Genomic DNA, 16,638 nt, shown 5'->3' on the forward strand with positions numbered 1-16,638 from the left:
ATGTTATCTCTCATTGCCCCTGAACGCAACACACGCAATCATTGGGCCCAGGTGTGACGGGGAAGAAGGTAAGAGCAGGAAGCACGAGGTGCTCTGCTGTTCAATTGGCAACGTTTTCAACTGAGAAGGCGAAACTTTCCTTCCATTTTGGGATTCTGTTCACTGCTGCATGCTGGTATTAACAAGTAGCTGTGAGTTCAAAGGTCAATGCATGCGCTGCTCCGATTGGCTGAATCACATTACACTGCTTTTGGGTTAAAAAACAAAACATAAATACATGATATATTGGTGTATTTATTAATTAACCAGGCAACAAATTATAATCACACAATAAAAAAAGCAACTAAATAAACCACACAGAAGAAGTGAAGCTCCTGCTCGGACAACTTGCAGAAGGGTTCAGCGGGACTCAAACCGAAGACCCCCCCCGCTGTGAGGTAATACTGCCCAACCACTCCTCCACCGTGCAGCCCGACTTTAATTCCTCTTGCAATTTTCCTCAATCTAAAATAACCCGTGAGAGTAAACACCCCGGGGAGCGGTAACGTGATGCTGCTGACCATGTATACACACGTGCATATAGGCTTCTACAACACACACACACACACACACACACACACACCATGGGAAAGCGATGAGAGCTGGCTCGTTGGAAACTTTCTGCCCTGCCGCTCGCCAAGCTGTCAGTGTGGTGAATTTTGGGATGTTTGTGATTGGCGGAGCAGTGGAAAGTCACCGCATGCAGCCGGGGGCGTAACCGTGGAAACCAGAAGTTGTTTATATATCAACTTTTATTTATTTAGTTTTTATTGTTTTTTGGGGTTTTTTTTGTTTTTTTTCCATGCAGTGGTTTTGTCTTCCATTGTTTTGGAAACGTTATGTTTGTTTCCATGGAAACGGCAGAAAACTGGAGGCGCACGATATTGGATACGTGCCGATATCCGATATGCCGATACCAATGTAATGCGGAGTTGACGGACGCATTGGTGCGTCGAAATCACGTGTCATGTCAAACCGGTCAATGAGCCGTGTCTCTTCTTCGCTTCCTCTCTGGTCAGTCTCGTTTCGGGTGACAGCGCCCCCAAAAGAGCAGCTGGTGTAATTGCGTGACGTTTGATCCGGTCTCACAAGTGAATGTAAACACCTCGCGAACCAAATGACGAGGTGAAACTTCTCGGCTCCCAAGTGAACCGAGTCCCGGACCGTCCCGACGTTAAAGGTTCCCTTAATTCTGCTCAGCATGGGTTTTTAAAGAAGCGACAGTGTTTGGGAGTACCAGGGCTCCGTAAGGCGCTGAGTCAGGGGTGTCAGACTGGGTTTCTATCTTAAAGCCAAACTGGGTTTGGTCCTTTTTTTGGAAAAAAAAAGCCCACTAACAGTTTAATTTGATGCTTTTGGGGCTGGATTTAGTGACTGATTTCTGAACAAGGCTTCTAGCAGGTTTTTCAACATTTCTGGATTGATTTTGAATCCTTAGCTACTTTTGGACTTTTGAATCTTATCCTGACTTCATGCAGAGGTCACATATTGAATATGTACATTTTTTGTAGCTCCGTGTCGTCGGAGATGATTTATGTATGTGAGAGATTAACTGTGATTCAGAAAAGAGTGCAATGACACACACACACACACACCTGGGTAGATAGAGGTGAAAGAACAGAGAGTCGTCTTGGGGATTAATGGCAGCGTGTCAAGGAGAGGTGCAATTGACAGCTGGAGGACTCTCGGGCGCTGACGCAATTCAGGTCACACACACACACACACACACACATATCTACAGGTCAATGCTTCCTTGCTCTTATCGGGCTGATATTTCTCTCGTCCGTTAAAAGGGCCGACTCTAAAATAGAAAACTAACTGGGTTTATTTTGGCTCCTCATGCCGGCTCAAGCTGAACAATGCCCATAATTCTATTACAGCGCTGACGTCCGCCGACGGAGGAGTGACCGTCTGTGACCCTCCCGCCTCTGGACTGCATCACAAGGTAAAACGGTTCCATTTGAAGTGGCCCGTAAAGCGTGAGGCGCCTATTTTCTGCTGCAGCCCCACCCACTCCGAGAGGACGGAGGACGGGGCTCGGCGGAGAGGGGGGAACTCCCGCCGTGGGGTGACGCGAGCCGCTTGTCGTGACGAAGTAACGATCGTCCGAAACCCTCCCCCGGGTGCAACGGTGCGGTCAAAAGCGATTACGAATGGGACGCACTCCCAAAGGCTCAAGCCTCCTGCAGGGGGGGGGGGGGGGGGGCATATGGTGCCGGGCGGGGAGAGGGAGGGCGGCGGCGGCTCAAGGTGTCAGAAGGGAGGGTGGTTTAAATTTAACTGCTGATATCTGCATGGCAGGTTCCCTCTGCACTCTCCTCTCTCTCCCTCCCTCCCTCACACTCTCTCTCTCTCTCTCTCTCTCTTACATATCGTCACAGCAGCCAGTCGGCGAGCAGCGAGAAGCAGCTCTGCCGCTCTGTTAGGAGACGCTCTCCTTCTCTCTCCCCCCCCTCCTCCTCCTCCTCCCTCGTTCCTGGACTCGCCGGACCACCTGAATGGCTCTGGAGGCCAGCTGAGGACGCCGTCGCCGAGAGGGAGGACAGGCTAGCGGCTCGTCACTGCAGAGGCGACGGCAGCCAGCAGCACTGTGGACTAAAGCGTCGGCTGTGAGAGGTGAGACCGGAGACGCCGTGTGATGCAGTGACGACCCAGCCTCTTTGGTTTATCCATTTCTGGGATATTTCTCGCGATGTTTGCTTATTTGTCCCAAAGTAGAGACGCACAAAAACCCTGTGATCTGAAGCTTTTCGGCACGCTTGCTACTAATTGGACAGATAAAGATTAGAGGCCAGAGAAGAGCGTTGGACTCGAATGGGGAAGGGTTCTTGCAGATCTTGATTCAACCGAACGGGGTTGAAATGATTTGGCCACGAGACAAAAAAGTCTGTCGTTTTTGACTGAATCGCCCGTCGTTTTCGATATGCTGACGACGGTTGAATATGACCTCGCCACTTGGCGTGTGCCGCACGCCCCATTGGTCAATTTGCCCACCACATCAAAAGCTGGCGGCGATAATTCATCCCCGTCTGTGCAGTGATACTCGGGGCGGACGCCGCGCCGCGCGGCCATATGGGTTGCAGCCGGGGAATTTCCAAAGGGCAGCGTGTCCATGAGAACTTGCAGCAGTGTCATACAGTATGTACGTGCCGGGAGGGGAGGGGTGGGGGGGTCAAGTTACCAGGCCTGCACACGGGTGCTCAGTTTGAACCCGTGAAGAGCCACAGGAGAGACACAACAGTCAAATGTCAGCCCAGTAAAGTATTTTTCTCGGCACATGAATTCTGGAGGAATTTCATCCACACCTTGATGATGTGTTGGGATTTGGTGGTGGATTAACAAAGATCATCTCTGGGGAGGCACTGATACCCTCGTATTAAAGAACGAGTACCATCTGCCGATACAGAGTGCCGATATGAGTACTAGCCTTTGGCTACCGAGTACCGATAAAAGTACTAACCTTGAGCTCATACCGAATACCGATACCAGTACTAACCTTGAGCTAATACCGATAACTACTGATATAAGTACAAGCCTTTAGCTACTTGCCAATACAGAGTACCGATACGATACCGATACGGTACCGATACGATACCAGTGCCAACCTTTAGCTAATGCCAATACGGCATACCGATATGAGTACTGACTTTTAGCTTATGTCGATACTGAGTACTGATACGAGTACTAAACCTTTAATTAATGCCAATACTGAGTGCCGATGCATAACTATTGACATTTGGCAGCCTGATCATATGGAGTACCAATACGAGTACTAACTTTTAACGAGTACCCAATACGGGTACTGTTCTTTAAGTACTTGCCGATACAAAGTACTGACGCGAGTACTTATTAAATGCCATAAAGCCCAATTCATACTCTGAACGCAAAGGATATGCAAGATCTACGTGTTACAGTGAACCATCTCCGCTACACGTCACTTCCAACAGTCTGTAGTACACATAGCGCAGTGCATAGCATCTATCTACACACTGCTATGTGGACTATAGACAGTAGACTGAGGGACTGATCCTGCCGTTATTGAGTATATTGCCGTATTTTAATAATGTGGAGCATGTCGCATCACTGTGGTGTGAGCCCTGCGATGCTTTAGCATGTAGCACAGTGATGTTGATGCATGACTTCACGTAGTTACTTGCCTGGTTGTATCGAGGATCTTTACAGTACTCTGTATAGTATCAGACCTGATACCGGACACTGGGATCGCTAATCCTCACCAAAGATGATGGTTCGTGGTTACTCTCACAGGTGTGGCTCACATTTCTAGCGGGACCGACGGCGCATGTTTCCATCCAACAACATCGTTTTGATGATCTGAGAAATGGGGTATTTCAAGACGCCTCGCCGTGTTCCTCCGTCGGACCTCCCTGTGTGCGAATATCCGTGCTGACAGAAGGGCACCCCGGCACGCTCTCTCCAGATGCAGCTTTAAAAGGCTTACGCCTTAGCACATGACTTGGAGTGACAAGTTAATCAGTTTAGGTGCGGACGATAGTGGGGCAGTGGGTCCGCGGCCTTCTGGTGCCGGTAATTTGCTGCGAGGCAACAAAAGAGCCGGTTAACCCCCTGCGGATTTAGGGTGGGGTCGACCGTATGGACGGCGGTATTGTATACGTGCTCGGACTAACTCATGCAAAGAATCCGTGAGGTTAAACCGGTGAGAACGTTCTGACAAGCTCCTCATGATCCCAATATCTGGAATAGATCGGTGTACTTTTAGAGCGACAGAGGTACACGGACCATGATTACCTTGGGTTTTTAGGGGAGTTGGACACAAACTACCTCCTCTTTCAGGGTGATTGACAGTTTGAGGGTACTGGGGCAAAGACCATTAGCCAAACGTGCTTTACGGCGAAACCTCCTGGCACCCTAAGCTTCACCAGCTGTAGGTTGGATTAGACGGCTCAGCTCAAAGGCTTTATGGAGGGTGTTTGATTCATCAATGAGAAGAGACTGGTGTCGAATGTGTGTGTATGTGAAAGAGCCAATCAGAGCAGAGATCCCCTTGATGAGGCTTTAAAAAGCAGATCAAACACGCTTGTTCATTCTTTTTATATTCAGGCTTTTTAAACCCGATGCATGTGTCTGCACTTCCTAGGAATAGGGTTGGCCAATGTGGAAAAAGGATTTAGTCAAGTATGGTTAGTTAGTTGGCTCGTTAGTTTACAAAAAGTTGCGTTTTCCGCCGTTTCCAAACCAGGGTCTGAATCCCGACCCCAACCACCTCCACCTCTGGTCCTGGTTCTGCAGGTTTCTTTAGGAAATTTTATATAGAATTGTTGGTTTTTCTCTGCAAAATTGCTTTAAGGTGACCGTGTTGTATTTGGCGCTATATAAATACAGTTGAATTGAATCCATGCGACACCACGGGAACATGCCGGGTGAAAAGTTCATGGGTCGTAACTGTCATTCTGTCTCGTTCACATGTGTCCACGGCTCCTCGTAACTCCCGGCCGGACCTCGCCGGAGTGCCCTTGAGCGGGACACCCAATCGCCGGCTTGAACTGACGCCAAAAGAAAAAGTCGTTCCCCGACAGGAATCAATAAAAGAGTCGCGTTACTTATTGAGGTGGACTGAGACCGGGCTGATAAACGGTTTCATGTTTTATTAACGTCGTGGAGAAAACGCCAGTCGACGGTGGAGCTCTGAGAGACGACGCCGTAAAGAGGTAGTGGACGGGCCAATCAATTCCAAGAATTCGACGTCGGAGACGCTGCTTGTTGGCGTCCCGTCCCTTACAAGAACGAGAGGCTGGATTGGGGTCAGATAGTCCAGGAAGTTTGTGGATCGAGGGACACATGCTCTTTTTCGCCAGTGGGGATCCAGTTTCTCTCACAGAATAGCAACGGCTCAGAGCTCTGGGAAAAGAGCGCTAAATATACCGGGAGTGAAACGCCAGTGTTGTCCAACATTAGCCTCTCTCTCTCTCTCTCCTTCCATCTCTCTCTATCTCTCTCTCTCGCCCCGAGAGACGAGCCGAGTGCTTTCGCAGAAGCCGTTCCCATGATGAGCGAGCGAATCCTCACAAACAGACCAGGCCCAGCGTCCGTTTACACGCCAACGATTCCAAATTGAAAACCGCAAAACTGTTACAGTATTTCGGGTGTCGGTTTCCATGACAACGGTGCTTGGAGTCCCCAAATGTGCATCTTCTTGAACATGAAAGAACAATGCGTTGTTATTATAGAAAGGATACTTGAAACATTGGCGTATAAACGTGAAACATTTCAAACCAGAAATCGCAAAAACAATGCATTTTCACTTGACGCGTTCAAAACTGGTTCCAGAATCCAAAACGGGGAAAACACTCCGTCTCCATGGAAAAATTGGCAGCCTGAACATTCCTGAAAAAATGACTCGCAAGGTGGAACTTTTCAAAAATGGTCCGACTCCGTGGAAATGGGGAGGAAATGCCACTTTATGAAAACGCGAATTTTTGCAACTGTGAAAATAAAACGCGTCAACTCAATCTCCATGGAAAGGGAGGAAAAAACGCAACTTTTAAAATGGTCAAAACGGTCATCGTTTTCAAAACGGTGCTGTATAAATTTAAAATGTCCAAAAAACAAAAAGCGTGAAATTGATGCATTTTTCGCTTGAAACGTTTTTTTCTGCAGGAGACCTTTATCGCCTCCACCAATGTTCAATGCGTTTAATTTCCTGTTGCTATTCCTATTAGTCGTGAGCGTTGCAGGGGTTTGTCCGTGCGTCAGCGCCTTTATTTATGTTCTATGTTAAATATGCAGCCGGATTCCTCCGCCTGCTGCTCCACCACGTTGTTTCTTTCCATGATGCAGCAGAAAAAGACGCTCCGCTGATTCCAAACGTCTCAAGGTCAACGTACGTGAACTGGATTTCATAGAGATTCCAGCTTCTTGAGTTTGTGAGAAACTCTGCAAAAATCCAGAGGTGGTTTTTGTTGCTGATGTCAGCTGGTTGTGTTTTGCACATATGTGGGAAAATTGCTGGTGTAAAAAGATTTTCAGTAAATGTAGACCAGAGTTCTGCAATGTTTATTACCGGAATTAAAAAAATTCCTGTATTTTTCCAACAAATCAAACGTCTCTGTCCACTATTTTTTTTATCTTTTGTGGACATTTTTAGAGATTAATTTTCGTCGATTTTTCTGTTTTTGTCATTTTATGCATCTTGACCATTTTCACCTCTTTAGCTCCGTTCCCATCCGGTTCCAGCAGTTTAGGTTTCACAAGCTTTTTTTTTCTTTTTTCTTGTCTTTTCTTAATTTTCTCCTTTTTTCTCTTTATTTTCCCCTTTCCTGCTCTCCTTTATTTCTTCATTTTTGCCTTTTGTTTTTTATTTTTTTGACTACCTTTATCTTTATTCAATTTATTTCTATATTTTTCCTTTCTTTTTTGTTATTTTTTCCAGCCTTTTTCTTTTCACATTTTTTCTATTTTTTCTTTTTTTTACTTTTTTGTCTTTTTCCCTCTTTTTTTGGTTCTTTTTTTCCCACCTTTTTTCTTTTTCTTTTTTTATCTTTGCCCTTTTTCTTACTTTCTAATTTATTTTTCTCCTACCCTCTTTTTCCTTTTCGTAAAATGGCTATGCTCCCAATTCCCAGCATTTTAGTCTGACTTAAACTTTGTAGAAAAGTTTTAATGTTATGAAAAGATATTAAAAAGCTGTAGCGGAAAGTTCTGAAAAATCTGCACATTTTGATTTTTGGAATATTAAAAAAAATAAATGTAATTTTACTTGCAAGTACAACTCAAACTGCACCACTCCTTTTCCATCTGTTACCGTCAGATTTCGTTCTCACTGGATTATGTAGCGATCGACGCAGCGATGCTTTATATAAGCGCCGTCTATACGCAGCACTCCCATCATGCTCGCTGCTATTCCTGCGTCGTGTTCCCGCCGGGCCGCTCGGCTCTGGTTGTGAAATTCTTGGCATAAGTAACATGATTGGATAAAGTGACACAGGTGGCGGCGGGATGCTAAACATGCAGCTCTCCTCTGGGGGCTTAAGCCCCGCCATTGTTGAAGTTCTCTGTGTTTGCGGTTGCTATGGGAACGAGATGAGAGGGGGCTCAGCGAGCCTTAGCGGCTCGCGCCTTCGCTAAATGACAGGGTCAATTATGGGGCTATTTTCTGATGACCCACTAACATTTTCTTCGCTGCCTCTTGTTTAAAGAGACGCGAGAGCTGAAGAGGAGCAGAGGAGGGGCAGACGGGAAGCACTTAAGACTTTAAAGTGATAACGCTAAACTGTCGTTACGTTTTGGGCGTCATTTTACACAACAGCGGTGCGTGGAGTCACTGAAAATGCTCAGGTTGCTGTGTTCACGAGCGAAAACGATCTGGAAACGCTCGGGTTCAGTCCAGCGTGGGGGCGGGGGGCAACTTTTTGAAAACGGCTCCCAAGGTAAAACGTTTTGAAAATGCTTTGCCTCCGTCTCCATGGACTCAGGAGGTAAAATGCAACTTTTGAAAACGTTCCGTCTCTATGGAGACTGAGGAAAATGCCATTTTTGGATAATTGTCCTCCTCGGTCTCCATGGAAATGGAGAAATATGCAACTTTTTGAAAAAGCTCTGATTCCGTCTCCATGGAAATGCAGGAAAGCATGATGTTTTGGGGACGAAGCAGTTTTTCGGGAAAACTGCTTCGGGGTGGAAACATGACTCTTTGAAAAGGCTCCATCTCCATGGAAACGGAGGCAACCTTAATTTTTTGAAAACACCTCGACTGTCTCAATAAAAACGGAGGAAAACGCAATTTTCGGGCAAAAAAACCCAACTTTTTACAAATGCTGTTTCAGTGTCAAACGGGGGGGGGGGGGGGGGGCACGGTGTCGTGTGAGTTTTGTCCAGTACGTCGTCGTATTGAGCAGAAGGACGAGGCCCAGAGCTCGAGAGAGCAAATAACGGCGGCGAGGGAGGAAGAGGGTTCGTTACACCCGTCTGACAGGATGACTCACGACCAGCGCCGAGGGGCCAAAGCCACAATGGTGCTTCAGAGTTCTCCGTCCAAATAATGACGGATGAACTGAGGCTGCGGAGCACCGCTTCGCGTCCCTTTGATTGTCTTCCTCTGTGAATCGGTTACATCGAACCCAACTCAAATTGGAACCGCGTTTTTGTTTTTTTGTTTTCTTCCTCTCGTCTGCAGTCATGACTCACAGTTTAAACCCGGCAGTGCACCAATATCCAGCTCGCACCAGTAAACTACAAAGGTCTGTTCTCAGAGGAAACAATGAGTCAGCTAATGGAGCAATGGAAGTATAGAGGTACCTCTTAATATGGCCAGAAACGACTCCACGGGGGTGTGAAAACGCAAGGATTAGGAAGAAATCGCTCGGTATAAATCATACAGCCTCAAATAGAGTTTCGAGTGAATGGATCAACGTTAAGATTCACCAGGTTAGAAAAGCACACCGTCTCTTGCGTAACCTCGCCAGGCAATCTCCTGTAATCCACAATGCTATTCTCATACTGCGGACGGGCGGACACAGACGTCGGGGTTTAAACCACCGACCAGGGAAAATACTTCCCTCTAAGAAGTACAGCTTCATCTCGAGCTTCGGGACATCGGGCGCACTAACGTCCATAATCTCTCATCGTACCGTCGCTTCCCGTGTGAGGAAGGTACCTCGCTGAAGCGCCTGATCCTGGGGAAGGTCGGTCGATCGCCGCCTGTCACAAGGTCTACGGTATAATTAGAGCCGAGACATTTGTACTTGTAAATAACCAAAGGTGCGACACATTTGACAGTTTATTGAGGAGGTTGCCGGGCAACCGGGAAGGAGGCAGAGAAAGGCCCCCCCACATGTAATTATAACTTTAGACACAGGAGTTGGATCCACGCTGGCTCGCTCCCCGGATGACGACGGTTTAACGGAACGACAGCTGTCCCAAATCTACAATAAGTTCTCTGGGAATACTCCGGGACGCGTCTTCAAGTGGGACGAGCTCGTCTTCTCTCGAAAATCGCTGGGAACTTCACAAGTGCGTCACAGTATTCGCTTATGGGAATTGCGTTATACACTCCAGCAAATATAAACTCTATAAAGTCTCTGTCATATTGGGAATAGTTGCTGTAACACTGGAAAGTATTTTCCTTTTAAATTGACCCACATTTTTAAGAAATGTGCATTTGTTGTACGAGTTGGGGAGCTGTACCCATGACGATGGCCGTGTTTCAACAACTTGTGTCACGTCATCAGTTGGTCATTAAGTGGAATTGGGACACCAAATTACCTGTTTGAAAATGACCATTGGTGGCAAGTCTGAACAACTTGTTAGCTTGTTAGCTGGTTGACGGCGATGCAGGCGGCTGTGCTAATGGCGGACTGGTGAAGTTGGCTTCATACTCGATCATCTCGGTGGAGAAGAGGTTGTTTTGATCTGTAGCAGGACCAGCCAAACTATGAAAACAAGTGTGACTTGTAGTCCAGAAAATACGGTACTGAACGCTCGAGTTATACGAGGCATTGTCTTACTTTGGAACAAGTGTAGACGTCCTTCTTTAGAGTTTGTGTGGTCGGCCACACGCCTCCATCCACAGGAGACATTTGTCCACGTTTTGTTTTGGAAATGAGAGAAAGTCATCCTTGTTTGTCCTCTCGGGATCCCTTGTATCTCAATTGCATCGTCTGTCCGAGTTCCTCGCACTTGGCAGCTGAATGCTATTGGTTCGCTTGGGGGTGTGGCTTAACCAAGGGTCAATTCAAGAAGGGACGATCATTAATATTGAAGTATTCTACTCCTGACGACTTTGTGTGGCTTTGCTCAGTGGCAGCCGTCGATCCGTCGGCGTTTCCCGCTGCAGGTCGTGTGGGTCTAAGACTTTAAAGCGGAGCTCAAGTGTGTCAACAAACTGCTAATCTTCCCGTGATCACCGACATCTGGAGCCTCCGGCAGCGGCACGGACCGACAATCGCACGTCCATTGGCGGTGTTAAACCCGTCACAGTTTGTCTTTTTCAGTTTGGAGAAAGCCGTTGACACTTTGTGCTTATTTTGCTGCTAAAATAACTTCACATCACCTCCCCAAGTTGTAAATTTAACTCTCGATACCTGAAAGTTTGGCCGCTGAAGGCTGATGGTGTCCGTCTGCAGCGCAACTCTTGACTCAGGTCTTTCCTTCACCGCGCTCCAGATTGGATGACCTCCTAATTTTAGCCGCGAGTTCGTCTGCCGCTGGACAGTTTCAATTACAAGCAAAAAGAAGCAATGTTTTTTTTTTTTTTCACCTTATTTAAAACAATTCTTAAATCTGTTGCTACACCGTAGTGTGCTAATGGGCTGAACGCGAACGGCAGCGTTCGTACGTACGCGCAGTGACGACGCTAACATGCTAGTATGTCTGCCGCCGTCTTAATTTAGCATGTTAGCATGCTAACTCAGCGCGGATGAGCCTTGGACGTACAGAACAGCTGAGGCTGAAGGGAACGCCATTAGTTCTGGTGCCGGGCAAATGTGAACCGACGTATAAGAGTGCGGTTATCTTCAAGTAGTGGACAAAGTGATGGACTGATGTTTCAAATAAAATATTTTATTAAATTTTTTTATTGTAATTCATTTATTTGTTCCTTTCATCAAAGTGGAACCAGAATTTATACAAAAATGCACTTCAGATTTTCCATCAGCAGCAAGAAGAAAATGTCTAATTGATAAAAAAACAATACAATATTTGACACATGCACATCACACCCTCTACTATCAACACAATGATGTAATAAACAAACAAAATTTACAAGCTTGTCATTGAGAAATTCCATATTTTTACACCAGTAATTAAAATACTCATTTGTTTCAAATTAGTCTGCACAACTTGGTGGTTAAAATCAAATCCTCTCCTCTGAAGTAAAAACAAATAACTTCTGCAGATTTTCTGGCAAAACCGTTTTTGGCTTGAAACATAATGTAATTCTATTATTTGTCAGTTTATAACCCTGATTCAGTGGTGTTTATACTCTCTGCCACCGTTGTAACGGACTCAGTCTTTTTGATGTTTCGGCTCTCGTCTCGCCGTTCTGCTAGCAAGGTGCTCTGAGCCGACGCATTAATTGACGACAGCTTGACCGACTTTTGGAAGTCCAAAGTTTTTCAGGTGGGCTGAGGGCAAAGCGACAGGTGATGGATCCAGTGACCCTGTAATCCTCCGTGGGTCAATCCTCCATCTCTGCACAGACGGTTGGAAGCCACAGTTAGTGCATGCACACTCCATACAAATACCTATATTACATTTTTTTTAGGCATTTCAGTCATGATTTTCTCTCATTTTGTGAGAAAGTGAGAAATCTTTAGTTTTTTTTCAAGGTCTATGACAATTGAACACACCACATTTTGGCATATTCTCAAATAATTGAGGACTAAAAGGCCAAAATGTTGAAAACGTACCCCTGTATGTACACTACTACAGGTTTAAATGGCCTACAAGGGGCATCATTTGAAGCACAGACGCTCCTCTGGGCCTCATCTAAAAATAAATAAGCGCTGCCCTCTGCTGGCAGGCCCAGTTGTTACCGGCCTCTATTTCTTTGGGCGCTTAATGTTGATTTTGCATACTTCTGCATGCAAGGATGTGTGTGGATGTTTGTTCTGCTGAGAGGGTCGTGGTTTCTTTATGCTTGTTGATGATCCGTCTTCGCCCCCGGTGGCCTGATGCTCCCACAGCCCATTAAAGCTATTCACACCTTCCAAACACTGGATCCGTCTGGAGCTGCTCTGTCGTTTTGGGCACACGGGCCCCCTGGAAGAGGGGGGGGGGGGGGCCCGGGGGGGCACGTCCTCAACGTTTTCTACAAATGTTGCCCAACCGCTTGAAACGCAGCAGCTGAAACCGCGGCTTCAGTGTCACTGAGAGCAAATGTAGGGATGTGACACACATGCCAACGCGCTTGGTTTTGTTCTCCGCGTTATCGGTCCGGGTATAATTGCGCCGCTCTTCCCGTAACCCTCGTTATCTGGTGCAGCATCTTCCCTGCCAAGTGGCGGAAGAGCGCTGTGATGACGTCACGCTCCGTGCAAGGACAGAAACCAGGCGGACAATTTAATGGTTTCATAATTGTGTCGATTTTTGAATAAGATAATCATGCTCTCGCTAAACATTGGCCTGTTTGTAGTGGTTTGCACTGAGAATATCCCGAGTCTGAGCTGAACAAGTTTTCCTGTTCCTGTTTCCTCTGTAAACAGACATTTGACACGGATTTGTGACTTTGAAATTACAACGCAATGTAATAGACGAATGAGTGCATCACGTGTATATTTACATTGACGTGTGTATTTTAGTAATCAGGGAGGGTTGGGATGCCAGATTTCCTTGTATTTGGGGCTAGAACTGAGGGTAGAACAGAGGGTAGAAGGAACAGACGGTGGGTAGAACACAAGGTAGGTAGAATGGAGGGTAGATGGAATGAAGGGTTGGTAAAACAGAGGGTAGGGAGAACAGAGGGTAGGGAGAGTAAAGGGTGGTATGACTCAGAAGATGGACCGAGGGCAGATAGAACTGAGGGTACCTTGAGCGAGAGGTTGGTAGAACCAGAGCGAAGGTAGAACTGGGGCTAGAAACCGATTCAAGCATGACTACAGTTTAAACTGGAGGGACTCGGGGATCCCAATAGTTTCTGGAGCTGCAGCCGATGTTCCTTAAGAGAAAACTGAATAAAGAAGTGCACCTGCAAGGCGTGTTGTTGAGTGTGAAGCTCCAGCGCCCAGTGAACCCAGCGACCCCCCCCCCCTCTCTGCCAGCTCAAATCCCCTCAGTCCTCCTCATAATCACCTGCTGCCGACCAGGCAAGGTTACAGTCTGATGACACCGGTGCGGGGAGCGCCTGCCAAACCACCGACAGACGATCTGGGATGTTAAATATATTGGGCGTGTTCGGGACGTGTATTGATGCTGACCTGGGAGGCCGCTCGGCTAAACATAGCGTCACTTTATCGTGAGAGAAAAGAGCAACAGAAGCAGCCGGGGTGAAGGGATAGAAACATTAGCTATGAGCTTTGTATACAGCTTTCTGCGTAAGAAGGAATTCAATTTCTGGATTTTGTTTTTTGTTGCATCAGTTGGCCCAGTAGGCCCAGATATTTGATTCTAATAATCCAAACTCCACGTGGCCTCGTAACGTTGGTATCAGCTGAGGCCACGTTTATGTGACGGTGTTTCATCCTGAAAACACAAAGTTTGTTTTCATTTCAACGTTTGTTCACTGCAACTTTTTACATTATTGTTAGAATATTTGAGAATTTACTGAAACATAATCCATCAGAATTGTCCTTGATGTTAGATCCACGGAGAAAACCGGTTAAAGTCAGACCACCTGTTTTAAGAATACACAAATTAATGTTATTAAAGTAAGGTGGATGGGTAGTTAAGCAAGGTAGGCTGGTAGATAGGGTAGGTAAGGTGGGTAGTTAGTCAATTATGGTAGTTAGGGGAGTTAGGTAGGTAGGTAGGTAGGAAGGAAGGATAAGTTAGGTTAAGGTAGGTAGGTGGGTTGGTTAAATTAGGTTTAGGTAGGTAGGTGGGTAGGTTAAATTAGGTTTAGGTAGGTAGGTGGGTAGGTTAAATTAGGTTTAGGTAGGTAGGTGGTAGATTAAATTAGGTTAAGGTAGGTAGGTTAAATTAGGTTTAGGTAGGTAGGTAGGTTAAATTAGGTTTAGGTAGGAAGGTTAAATTAGGTTTAGGTAGGTAGGTGGTAGATTAAATTAGGTTAAGGTAGGAAGGTAGTGTAAGTTAGGTTAAGGTAGGTAGGTAGATTAGTAAGGTATAGCGGGTAAGTAATTTAGTTAGGTAGGCAGTAAATTTAGGGAAGAAAGAAAGGAAGGAAGGAAGGAAGGAAGATTTCTCATTGTTCCAAACTGCTGAGATGAGTTTTCTCGCCCCCGTCAGGATCTCGTGCTCCTCCCATACGCCAGACACGAGAACTGCCAGGTACATGATGTCCGTCTCCCAGAGCCGACGGTGCAACACACTCCGGCCGCGGGATTTCCGAGGATTGCATCATGTTTCTGAGCGGAGGCCTCGATGTGAAAAAATGTGTAGCGGGGTTCATTTCCACCACACGGTCACACATCCTCACGCTTTAAATACCAGCGGGCCTCAATGTGCTAGTTACAGTTACAATCCACCCGGGGAAACCTCTCGTGGCAGCCTCGGAGGGAGGGGGGGGGGGGGGGGGGGGGGGGGGGGGGGTGGGGGCTGATCACCGCCCGTTGCCACGGAAACAGCCTCACTGTTTGTAAACATTTCACCATTTGTTTTCTTCTTTTTTTTTTTGCATCCGACGCTGAACTATATTACATTTTACAGTGGATTAACTTCTCTCACTAAAACAGTCCTTATGCTCTCAGGAGTTTATTGCCCCCCCCCCCACACACACACACACACACACACACACGAACAAGTTAAACGAAGCGCGATGTCTTCACTCTGAGCAAACACATTTGGTATGTGTAAACAGCCAGAGGCCAAACAGCACTCAAAAGAATACATCACATGAAGTATCTTTCATATTTCAGGATGTTTTCTTCCAGTTTCTGCCAAAAACACATTCCACTGAACCGAATAAAAAACCGGGATGAGTTCATCACAGTTCTGGGGCTTTCTGACCTCCTTATGAGTTTGTACTTTAATCATCAGAGACGCCGGAAATGCTCAAGTTCTCTCGGTGCGTGTCCTCGCATACCCCCAAACGCTTAATTACGACGGTGAATAACGATGTGCACGAACAAAAATACAGACACTGTCTGCCCGGAACGTGTGGAGGATTTTCATGATGCAAAAAAAAAACAAAGAATGTGGTACAGCTGCAGAAAAATCACAAGTACAGGCCTACAACTGTGATTTAGGATAATAAAATTAACCTGCAATAGAACCCTCGGATTGAACCCCAGGATAACTTAGCAAAGAAACCCGACAATAACCTATTATAGAACCATAGTATATCATCAGCTAGAACCCAAGTACAACCTACGAAAGAACCTAGGATAGAACCTGAGGATAACCGAGGAGAGAAGCCAACGGTCACCCGCTGTAGAACCTGAAGGTCACCTTGAATCGAACTTTTGCATAACCTGAACGTGGGACCCTTTGGAAAAATCTTGGACAATGTAGGATAGAACTCTTGGATAACCTCAGATAGAACCCTGGCATTTTTCCGAGGATAGAACTCTAGGAAACCTTTGAGTAGAATTCTTGAATTTCCTAGAAATGGGATCCTCTCAGAAAAGCTAGAATGATGGAGCATAGAACCCCAGGACAACCTCAGATAAAGCTCTAAGATAATATATGATAACACAGTACAGACTTCTAGGATGACCACAGGCTAACCCAGGAGAGACCTCCAGGTTAATTCCAACAAAAACTAAGATCTCATTGCGATTCTCGGAGCTCTGCTGTGTCCTCGCTTTGATCTCGAGTCACTTTGATTCCACTTTGCACGTCCGAGTTGATCCCGCGGCGTTTGTAACGCGGTGAAGTGCCGCTGCTCAACGCACCTGAATCCACTCAGCACGTCGCCAGAAAGACGACTCTGAGCAGTAAGGAATCTGCAGACGAGCAGAAGATCCTCCGGAGGATAAGCTCCCTCCTCGTCTCCTTTCCCTTTTGATC

The 16,638-nt window shown here is 46.4% G+C and overlaps 1 protein-coding gene across 1 annotated transcript in view; it reads left to right on the plus strand.

Annotated features, from left to right (window-relative positions):
• Positions 1–2,415: 2,415 nt before the first annotated feature.
• The window catches only part of filip1l (filamin A interacting protein 1-like), a 55,000-nt gene continuing 40,777 nt past the window's right edge, over positions 2,416–16,638 (plus strand). The window contains exon 1 of the mRNA XM_080519729.1: positions 2,416–2,655. The gene's annotated coding sequence lies outside the window, so the exon portion shown is untranslated. The remainder of the gene's footprint in view (positions 2,656–16,638) is intronic.

This window comes from Blennius ocellaris, assembly GCF_963422515.1.
Source record: "Blennius ocellaris genome assembly, chromosome: 24".
Classification (NCBI taxonomy): Eukaryota; Metazoa; Chordata; class Actinopteri; order Blenniiformes; family Blenniidae; genus Blennius; species Blennius ocellaris.